Raw genomic sequence first — 12082 nt, forward strand, 5'->3', positions numbered from 1 at the left:
ACTCATGGATGCGTCTTCCCTATATCACGTGCGTCTTAGGCTTAGCTTTGACATTTTGGCAAAATATAGCACAGTCAATGTATACCGCAGTGGCAAAATTTCTTTGGATCAATACAAATAGGCTAAAATGCTCAACCTTTTTTTTACCAACACGTAATTAAGGCAATATAAACAGGAAACCCTATAGAAGAAGTTGTAAGTTGACCTACTGATTTATTTGACCGCTGTGACCTTAAATATATGTCAAGGCCATTCATTTGAACAAATTGGTATCTTTATATTAGAATGCTACAGGAAGGTCCAGCTCTAGACACTTTATTGACTTTATTGAAGTCGTTTATAGATTTTAGCCCATTTGACATCAATAGCACTGAATGAAGGTCTGGATCATTTATTTAAACAAACTTGCAATTGGAAGGGGGGGGGTTAGCCACACTAGAAGAGCAATTGGTGAAATTCGTTTTCTTTTACGTATTATGTTTTATATGTAGAACTATACGAATTTTACCAAGTTTTGATTTAGACCCCTAAAACGTCTATAAACGGTCTATGGACACTCTGTTGGACCCATATTGATATAAAATGTAATCAGTTCTCAGATCTCTGTGTACCAGACATCTATCTGTCATAATGTCTAATCAAGTCAGGTGTCAGGGCCGGATTACCTCGGGTAATTGAGAAGAAATCGTTTGAATAAAAAGGTTACGGACGTCGTACGGCGCACACCGGAAGACGGCGGATGAAGCACGACGACAAAAGGTCATCATGACCTAAAAACCAACATGAAATCTGTAAAAACATATACCTAAAATGAATTTTAATTTACCTCAAAATGTATGCCGTATTAGGGAATTTTGGTAATCGAAGGGCCTCCTGTGCATGTGTGAAGTGCATGTTTTGGGAGACTGCGGTATATTGAGTCTTTTTGTATACTTAAATTACTGAAACATTTCGCCAAAGTCACCAAGCAACACCCCCATCCGGTCACAGTATCATGACAACAGGCAACCAGTCGTCCCACTCCCTTTATTCTGAGCGCTAAGCAGTAGCAGAAGGGAAACGTTAGGAAGAACAAATCTAGTTAGAAAAGGCAAGATAATATTACAAATTTAATCGCATTTTACGATCATGCAATAGGGGCAGCAGGTACAATTCTAATTAACGCCCTACCTGCAGGGCCAACGTGTATAATGAACATGTTTATGATAACAACAATTTAAAGTGTAAGTGTATCGATAGCATTCATAGCATGTCTTTCTTGTAATTGTATCCATCTTACAGGAAACAAAATACATGTAGTGGTCAATCACTAGTTAACAGCTAGTGTGGGCCGAAACAACGGAATCATATCCGGTATAAAGTTCATTTGTGCAGTTTTCGACATTATACACATACTATGTTGAACCTAAGTGTGATCACAACAATTTAAACTTTCTTGTAATTTTATCGATCTGTATTTCAGGAAACCACATGTTATAAGTACGTCAGTGGTCAATGATCGAAGGGGTGCGTTATCGGCCTGCATGTTTGATGTTCAAGTACCACACACACTTATAAATATGGCGGAACAGATACTGTTTGTTATATACCCTATCATATATTGTACAGATGACAACAGGTCCGTTTGATCTGATAGAACACCCAAAACATGGAGATCTAAATCTATCAGACGTGACAGAGTAGGAAGGAGAGGAGAAGGTCATAGTAAATACTTGATTGTCGGATGAGGAGAGGCAGAGAGGGTTGGTCAGATCGATTATAAATCTAAATCAAAGTCTTGGGAAAAGTCAACAACGTCGTTTTGGGATGGTAGAAACCTATGATATTGATGGAAATAAAACCAAAGCTTTAATCTGAGATTTCATCTCCTGGGTCAACATGCTGTGCAAAATTGGAATCGTTATCCTAATACTAATCCATTTGGTTGCAGGTAAGAGTTATCAAATTGATATTGGGGATGCTTTCAAGTATTTAAAACTATTTCAACGACAGGTATTTAAATGATATTAATACCACTGAATTTCAATTTAAAGAAACTGTGAAATGAGTAGTATGAAAAATAGTTATTAAAATATTTTCATGAAGAAAGATTAAACAAAACAGTAATGGTCGAAAACATGTTTTTATTCCGTTTCACAAGCCTCCATATTATTTCAAATGTATAACATTTGCGCTATTGTTACCCACACAATATCAGTTAAACAGTTTTGCAAACTGATTCCTCGTTTTTAAGAGTGTTCCTTTGACAACCTTTGCGTGTTCTGTCTGATCGCGAAAAGGTTCTTGAAGCGGTACCAAGAAAACTGAGAGACAAGCCCCACATCTCAATCTTTCAACAATACCCGAGTGAAATAGCTGCCCGCCGGTCTGCCCTCATTCCCAAAATGAAAGAGGCTAAACGGAGGAATGAGAGAGCGAAACTCGTGTACGACACTCTGTACATCAAACGATGTCGCGTATGTGCCTCCATACAACGACGAGCGTCGACCAGACAACCTTCACCCGGACCCGCGAGACACTCGTGCACGCGACCGTAACACACGTGAGCAGCACTAGGACAGGCACTCAGACACATGCAGTGTTGACGTTGGGTTCCTGAATGTGTGTGGACTTAAAAATAAACTTCTGAATCCGGATTTTGTGTCTCTAATCAGAAAATACGATATTTTTATATGTGTAGAAACCAAAACAGACGAGTTTGATGAATTTGAGATTCCAGGCGAATATGATTATTATATAAAACATAGAAAAAAATTCAAACGTAGATCAGGGGGGATAATAATAATATACAAGAAAAAAATATCGAAAGTTCTTACATTTCACAAGTCCAAATCAGAATTCGTACAATGGTGTGAAATAACATATGATGTATCGAAGGAAAATCCCAATATTTTAATTGGTTGTGTTTATGTTCCTCCCGAATATAGTAAGTACTCATCCGAAGATGCCTTCCAAGAAATCGAGGATGAACTTATATTTTTTTGTAATACAAAACAAAATATTTTCGTAGTGGGTGATTTTAATGCTAGAACTGCTACTTTACCAGACTACATTGTTCCAGATGAAAACTTACATAATATCCTTGATATTAATGACCAAGGTGATGTTGAAAATGTATATGCATGTGAAAAACTTACAGGTCAAAATATAAGTCTTACCAGGTATAGTGAAGACACGGCGCGTCCTAATAGATATGGTACAAAACTGTTAGAATTATGTAAAAGATGTTCTTTATTTATTGCTAACGGCCGTATTTACAGAGATAAATGTGTTGGTGTGACAACCTGTAAAGACACTAGTGTCGTTGATTACCTGCTGATGTCTCCAGAATCATTTCGATTAGTGTCTGACTTCGTAATTTGTGATTTTGACCCTTTATTCTCTGATGTACATAAAACAATAGAATTTTCCTGTAATTTACAATCATGCCAAAATATTCCAGTACCGGTATCAGCAGAAGATGACCAATTTCGTATACATACTGATAACGTTAAATGGGAACAGGCTAAAGTAAATTTGTTTTCTGAAGCTATTCAGACAAAACAGGACAGTCTCCGTAATATAGAGAACACGTTAAATGGACTACAATCAATGGATTCTGGTTTGATTACTAATGATCAAATTAACAATGTAGTAAAAAGTATATGTTCTGTGCTAACTACTTCAGCCAAAGATATTTTTGGAGTTAAAAAACCTCGACATACAAAAATAAGTAAAGACAAGCCATGGTTCAATAAAGAATGTAAAACAGCTCGCACTGAATTTAACAGAGCTAAAAGTACATATAAACGTATTAAATCGACTTTTACTAAAAATCAAATGAATAAAAAAGGAACAGAGTATAGGAAAAGAATCCGTGTAAATCATAGAAAATTCAAAGAAAAATGTGCAAAAGAACTCCGCCAGATTTCTAAAAATAACCCTAAACTGTTCTGGAATACTCTAAATAAAAATTCACAGTGTAAGAAAAAAACTGGCGAAATTCCAATAGATACTTTATTTCAGTATTTTAGAAAATTAAACGAAAACCAGACTGTCGATGATAATGAAAATGACGTAACTAATCAAAATAATGACGTCATCCCAGAAGAGAATGACGCTATACTTAATAGTATGATATCGGAAGATGAACTTAAAAATGCTATTAACCAGCTGAAAAATAGTAAAGCGCCTGGTGTAGACAACATTTTAAATGAATATATCAAATTTTCGTCTCCGGAATTAATGTCAATGTATTGTAAATTATTTAATATTATATTTGAAACTGGTTTAATACCAGAAAGTTGGACAATCGGCGTGATCAAACCCATTTATAAAAATAAAGGAAATCCGGATGACCCCGATAATTACAGAGCCATTACTTTGATAAGCTGTTTAGGAAAACTATTTACACGTATAATTAATAACAGACTTAACAAATACTCCGATACTGTTAGTTTACTATCTAAAAATCAAGCAGGGTTTCGGAAAAACCACTCAACCATGGACAACATTTTTATTTTGCATACTTTAATATCTCTTTATACATCAAGTGGTAAAAAACTTTATTGCACATTCGTTGATTTTCGTAAGGCGTTCGATACTATCTGGCGAACAGGACTTTGGAAGAAAATGATTAAAAGTGGTATAAAGGGTAAATGTTTCAAAAAATAATATATAATATGTACGATAATATCAAATCCTGTGTGAAATTCCATTCGGAAACCACCGACTTTTTCCCTTGTCAAGTTGGGGTACGCCAAGGTGAAAATCTCTCTCCATTTTTGTTTTCTGTGTTTCTTAATGATCTGGAGGAATTTTTGATATCTAAAGGTAGTACTTCTCTCCAAAATCTTAATGAGATTATAACCAGAGAATTACGTATTTTATTAGAAGTATTTGTACTATTATATGCTGATGATACTGTTATTTTTGCGGAAAGTGTTGAAGGTATGCATGCTGCACTGAATAATTTCAGCGAATATTGTAAAGTGTGGAAGCTAGAAGTAAATGTTAATAAAACTAAAGTAATGATATTTAGCAAGAGAAAGTGTAGACGGCAAAACAACTTTATACTCGATAATGAAATATTGGAAACTGTAGACTGCTTTACATATCTCGGAATTACTTTTAAATTTAACGGAAATTTTGTGGCGGCTAGACAGAAGCTTATAGAACAGGCACAAAAATCTATATTTTCAATTTTTAAAAAAATCCGAAATCAGGCAATACCAGTAGATCTACAACTTAAGCTATTTGACTCGTTAGTTGAACCGATTCTGTTATATGGGTCAGAAATCTGGGGTTACGAAGATTTAAAGATTTTAGAACAAACCCATCTTAAATTTTGCAAAAGAATTTTAAATGTTAGGGCTAGCACGCCTGGGTATATGATTTATGGTGAATTGGGAAGATATCCGTTAGAAATAAAGGTAAAGCTGAGAATGTTAAATTTTTGGAACAACCTTTTGTTAAATGAAAATAAATTAAGTAATATTTTATATAGACTAATGGCGAGTTTAAGGTCGCAATGGACAAATACGGTTTAAATGGTTAGATCGTGTTAAACAAATTTTTAATGATACTGGATTTACATATATATTTGATAATGAAATACCTATGAATGCAAATTTTTATAAGCATGAAGTTGCACAACGTCTACGTGACGCTTTTATACAAAAATGGTTCGCAGACATTGAATCCTCGTCCAAAGGTCTGTTTTATTCAAAATTTAAAAAAGAATTTATTTTCGAAAGTTATTTAACAAAGTTATCGGAACAAAACAGAATTACTATTACAAAATTTCGTACCTCAAATATAAAGTTCCCTATTGAAACTGGACGATGGCTCGGTATCCCAAAAGAAAATAGAATATGTAATTTATGTCAAGTTGATATCGGAGATGAATTTCACTATCTTTTCAAATGTCAAAAAAGGGAAATAAAAGCTATTAGAGAAACATATTTTGCTCAGTACTACACCAAATATCCTACATTTTTAAAATTAGAACGACTATTGAATATCTGCAGTATTCAAGTTTTAAACAAATTCGCAATTTTTCTAAGAAAGATAATGAAATTACTTTAAACATTATACGATTATAACTCTATGTATTTGTATATCTTGTACATGTATATTTTGTGTCCATCTTGTCATGTATATGTCTATGTATATCATTATGTCCTCATGTAACACATTTTCATGTGTCTGAGAGTAACAAATAACCTTTGCGTGTTCTGTCTGACGAAATTCTGAAAATACGCGGTTACCAAACATCATGTGGCCATGCATGTTCTAATATTCGCCAACACTTCATAAAAATTAGGCCAAATTTGAAATCATGAGTCCATAGCATTTTTCCGTTGGTATTTCGGAATATTTTCCGGTCTATTTTAAATTTGTGACTCTCTTGTCATTAATACCAAACTCTTGATTCGATTGCCATAGAGAAAAACAAAATAAGCGTGAAACCCGAATTACTTCGTTTTCAAAAAGCCGTTCCTCTGGGCCTAACGTACATAAAATACGAGAAAAGGTTACTCTATTGTTCATTCAGCAACTACTTGTGATTGGTTGATATTATTTCAAACATTTTATTTACACTTTTTAGCTTTTCTAAAAAAAAAAAATTTCAAGAAAAAAAAACCCATTATTGTCTAAAAATATTAGTCTTATTATTGTGAGATAAAAAAAAATCTTTTTAGATTAGTTTGCGTTAATAATTTTTCCTACTATAATGTATTTTATATGAAACGTAAATAGAAGTTTGCAAAAGTCAGTAGTAAAGTATTGACTTCCTGGATAAAATTATGGTCTAAATGGCTTGTGTTTCTTTGTGCAAACTTATTAAGATTACCACAAGCCCTCCACCTCCCATGTGTGGTAGTTGTTAAGCATTGACTGTGGTTGCTGATTTTTTTCCGGGTGCTCCGGTTTTCCTTCATCGTCTAAACCTGGCACTACCTTTATGACCATGGTTGTAAAAACGTTTGAGGTAACAAGTGACAGACAATACTGGTGAACGTCGTGATAAACTTATGTAGCCTTTTAATATATTCTAATAGCAAAATAGATATTTGCGATTTGAGCACTTAAAATCAGTAAGGTTTTCGAAAATATTCAAAAGTTATTAATTTGTAGTGTTTTGCACCTTCTGACTAATGTTTTTCATGTTTTGATAAGATTTTTTAAGGTTGTATTCTTCTCAGGTTTCAGTCTCGTTGAAGTGTCTTTGTCGAATAAGTTATGAGATTTTCAAACACAATTTATCTATATCTATAGCAAGTCACCAGTTGCGATTTTGTCAAAAAATTACATTTCTATTTATAGTAGATTTTTTACGTGGATCTTAAAGTGAATAGTCGGGCAAGGATGGCTAAAGTCGGTAAAAATGGTGTGAATGTATCCAGTATAATTTCTTATGAAATGGAAAAATAAAATCTCTCGTCAAAATCTGTCTGCGTACAAAGAAATTAATTTAAAGTATGGAAATTCTAAAACGTCCTCCCGGCTCACTATGTCCGTGGTTACATTTCCACGCAGCCTCGCTTTCAATGCTTTAAACTTTTCTTTACTTTAATGGTCAGAACTGGGAAACTAAGCAGAACTTGACCGTCGTATTAATATGTGAGAACTTTTGGAAGGCCAATGAACGCATTTAGACTGGTTTTCAGTTTAAGAAATGGCCCATTTGGCGGCCATTTTGAAATTGTGTATTTTTTTGCTTTGAGTAGAGCCACAGTTTTACCATTTTTTTTTTACTAAAAATGCTTTTACTTAAATCATTACTGGGCCAGCATTTTTAGCTGTATCGGGCTAATTTTTGCTGTAGATCTTTACTGGGTTCATGGTAATTAAAATATTCAGCATTAATGTGTGAAACGATAAGGTAATTTGAGCACTTTTATTTTTTACTCTAAAATACTGAAAAATAACAAATGTTCAAATGGAGCAAAAAAGTATGTACATGGATCCCCCATTTTTCTGTCTGATTGAGAAAGAATAACCCTTTCCCTATTGATATACAAAATATTAACAAAAGTTTGATACTAGAACTTTTTCTTTAAACGGTTAAAGTTGGCAAAAATGGCTGAAAATGGTGCATTTTGTAGCTCAAAATTAAGGGGTAGGGGTAGCATATGTTGTTATTCTGAGAAACAATATTAGTCTTATTAATCAAAACTGTTATATTTTTAAAGACGACTATTGGAAAATAAATTCTACAAACATCCATACGTATCAAACAACTCATTAGGAAATTATAGCTTTAATCTCTTGTGTACATGTATATGGTCAAAACGGCAAAATTTTCACCAATATTTTGTCAAATAGGTATCTTTGAGTGACAACAGCTCAAAAACAAGTACACAGACATATGTTTTATCTTCCATTTTCTTTTATGGTATATACTCCTCTTTCCAAAAATCTATATGAGAAAAAAAGTTTAATACAAGAAAATTTTGACTTCTTAGAGGGTACATCCTTAGGTTTAGTTTAGGTTAATCTTTGAGTTGTCTTGTCAACACTTTTAGTCCATAGTATCAGCGAAGATTCGATATGGATACAATTATGTAGACTTTGCCTGTTATTCAATCCTTTTGATTGTACTACCATTATGTGTCAATAGAATTTGTTGAAATGAAATGAAAGTTACCGATATGAACGGAACACTTCATTGTCTAATCTTTAGGCTTATGAGCTAAATATCTTAAGTACACTAACCACTCTGCAGAAAAAGAACATGTTTAAAGTGTTTAAAAACAATTGGTATAGATTATAAGAAATAAAACCAATACAAGTTTTTGTTTTTAAATACAAGTTATCAAATGCACATGCTTCAGTGTTATTATTATCACTATTTTAACATAGCAATCTTATATTAAGAAAAACGTGTTTTTATTTAGATAAATAGATTCAACGAACTCGTTTTATGGATATAAACATAACTAGGCAATATTTACATTCATTGAGCACACAAATTGACGTTGGACGTTTATACGAATTCTCTGTAACGTCGCGTTACGTTAGCATATATAGGACAAGAGGATCAATATTCTCGCGGATGCATTACGAGGATGCTAGTATAAATTCTGTCTATAACCTATTTTTTATCTACATCAGTTCCAAAAGAAGAAAAACCAAATGATCACAATTTCGCTTGACTTATCCAGTAAAAAAAACTACGAATGAAATATGATGCAAATTTATCTAATCGCATAAAGTACTTAAAATACCGAATTCCATATTCTAAATTTTGATAACATTTTAATTGATGTATACCCTAATTTCTGAATCTTTATTTTACCGACAGGAATGCCGCAGCCTTCTGAGGAGACATCAACAACCAAAACCACCACCAGTGTCATGTCACCAGGTAAATCACAAAGCATACCGTAAATTGGGACATTTTGGATACGGTCATATTTTGGCTTAATTGACATTTGTTAGAAAGCGCCAAAATTAAAAACACCAAATTTTAACCATCCCATTTCGGTACAAAAACGCCACTCTACGGTATATTGAAAAAAGCTTAAAGAATCATCTGATCTAAAAAAAAACGTAAACCGATGACGTTTGTAATCTGGCATCTGATTGGCTTATACGACTACCAGTAAAACGTAATTTCTCAGGATAGAGTGTTATTTTGTTCCAGAAAAAAATCTGCAATTTTGACTTCAAGCAGGTATTATGTTTTAACGAATTAAAATTTGAGTATAATACTATTAGAGTACAAAAGATGTATCTGTAACGTACCATTTTTGGGATGAAATTTTAGAGACCAAAAAAAAAAAAAAAAAAAAACCTACGTAATCGCAAACATATCACAACAACAAACATTACCGGTCATACGTCATAATGTAAAACGAAAATACTTCGATTTTTCTGTATGTTAAGTAACTAGTTTTTACGCATGCTGTGCTAACCAGTTCAAAGTCAATTTTGCGTTAAGTTTGATAGCATCAAAAGAAGTACGTTTGCAGCAATGCTCAGTTTTAAATATAACCTTTCCTGTTCATCTTATTTACATCTTTTTTTTTCAAAAATATTATTTTTCCAGAACAGCTAAGATCGTGTTCCCATACGGGTGAATGTCACTGTATCAACGGTACCCCGGTTTGCTACAATGCTAAATGTTTCTGTCTGTACGCCTCGGCGTACGACAACCTAGATAATTCGACGGTAAGTTGATAAAGCGAGTATAATGACAGTTTTTGAAATGTTTGACTTTGTCAAATTTTTGTGTGGAATAACATGTTACATGTTCTTCTTTATATGTCAATATGAAAACAAGACCATTAAGGGAGGGCTTGTGTAGGTATGTTGCTTGCTGCCTAATGCCGATTGATATATTCTGTAACGAAAAAAAAATATGAAAACAATAACAACATATATTTACATTGTCACTGCACAGTACCTATATATTGCTACTAAGCCCAATGTATGATATTTTTCAGTATTTACATTGGCAGTTAGGCTCTGACGTACTTATACAACAATCAAAAGGGTCAAAAGGTCAAGAAATGACCGGGTTTTATGTCAGTATGATAGACTGGTTTACCTGCCTTAGTACCAATTCTATCCGCTAGGCTGCGCTCATAAATACTTGTAATTTCGGAGCGAAGCCTAGCGGAGAGCAGAAAAACTACGACAGGCAATCCAGTCTAGTCAGTATGATAACTCACTGAAGAATATAACATGTTTTGAAAATTGATCAATATGAAAATATATTCTTATTCAAATATTAGAAATCGATTGAAATTTTGTATTTATCGTTGTATATCCTGTTTTATTAATGGGACTCTTTCGTGTACTATCACGATGCGCGTTAGCGCACCAGTGGCTATGCTAGAACACCCAATGTATGTTACACACCAATGCATGTCAAAAATATGACAACCAATGCTTGAATAACTTTAATTAGTGTATGTATTTGTCGTTTCTAATCAAGAAATGCATTATTATTGAAGTTTGTAAAATGTGGGATTGAAAAAATGCCTGTGGACTTGATAAAACGTTGAACATGTTTTAAATTATCTCGCATCTCGCAGACTTAGAATAGTTATTTCACTATTCTAATATCAATTGTGTTATTTTCTAGAAAACACGATTTTTGTATCTTGATAGTAATGATTTTGCTTACTAGATATTATTGATTAGCAGTAATGCTACCATGCAAATATCATTATTTACTACCAAGATATCAATGATGCTACTATCTAAATATCAAGGATGTTTCTATCTAGATATCAAGGAAGTTACTACCTAGATATCAGTGATGTTACTACCTAGATATCAGTGATGTTACTACCTAGATATCAGTGATGTTACTACCTAGATATCAGTGATGTTACTACCTAGATATAAGTGATGTTACAACCTAGATATCATTAGTTACTACCTAGATATTAATGATGTTACTACCTAGATATCAGTGATATTACTACCTAGATATTAATGATGTTACTACCTAGATATCAATGATGTTATTACCTAGATATCAATTATATTACTACCTAGATATAAGTGATGTTATTACCTAGAGATAAATAATGTTACTACCTAGATATCAATGTTGTTACTACCTCTATATCAGTGATGTTACTACCGAGATATCAGTGATGTTTCTATCTAGATATTAGTAATGTGACTATCTAGATATCAGTGATGTTACTATCAAGATTCCAGTGATGTTACTTTCCACGTATCAACAAATAAATACCATATATCGATTATTTTCGCTGGTCAAAATCTTGCGTGAATTTGATTTTAAACGAGAAAATTTAATTTGAGCCGTTTTAATTTTTTGCGTTCTCTCAGTCAGGGTTTATTTGACTCAATCACTTCTGGAAATTTCGGGAATCAAATTTTTACCCTTATAGCAATGACCTGCGAAAGCGCGAAAATATCATCCCGAGAAATAACCAGCTATACGGTATCTAGAAAAGAAATATCAATTATTTTAATTTGTGGAAATTAATTATATTACACAGCAATAATAATCAGTGATGTTACTACTATCTACACATTAGTGATGTAGTATCTAGAAATTAATGATATGACGATGTAGAAATTAATGATATGACGATGTGGAAATTAATGATAT

The sequence above is a fragment of the Argopecten irradians genome, chromosome 1, assembly GCF_041381155.1.
Source record: "Argopecten irradians isolate NY chromosome 1, Ai_NY, whole genome shotgun sequence".
NCBI lineage: Eukaryota > Metazoa > Mollusca > Bivalvia > Pectinida > Pectinidae > Argopecten > Argopecten irradians.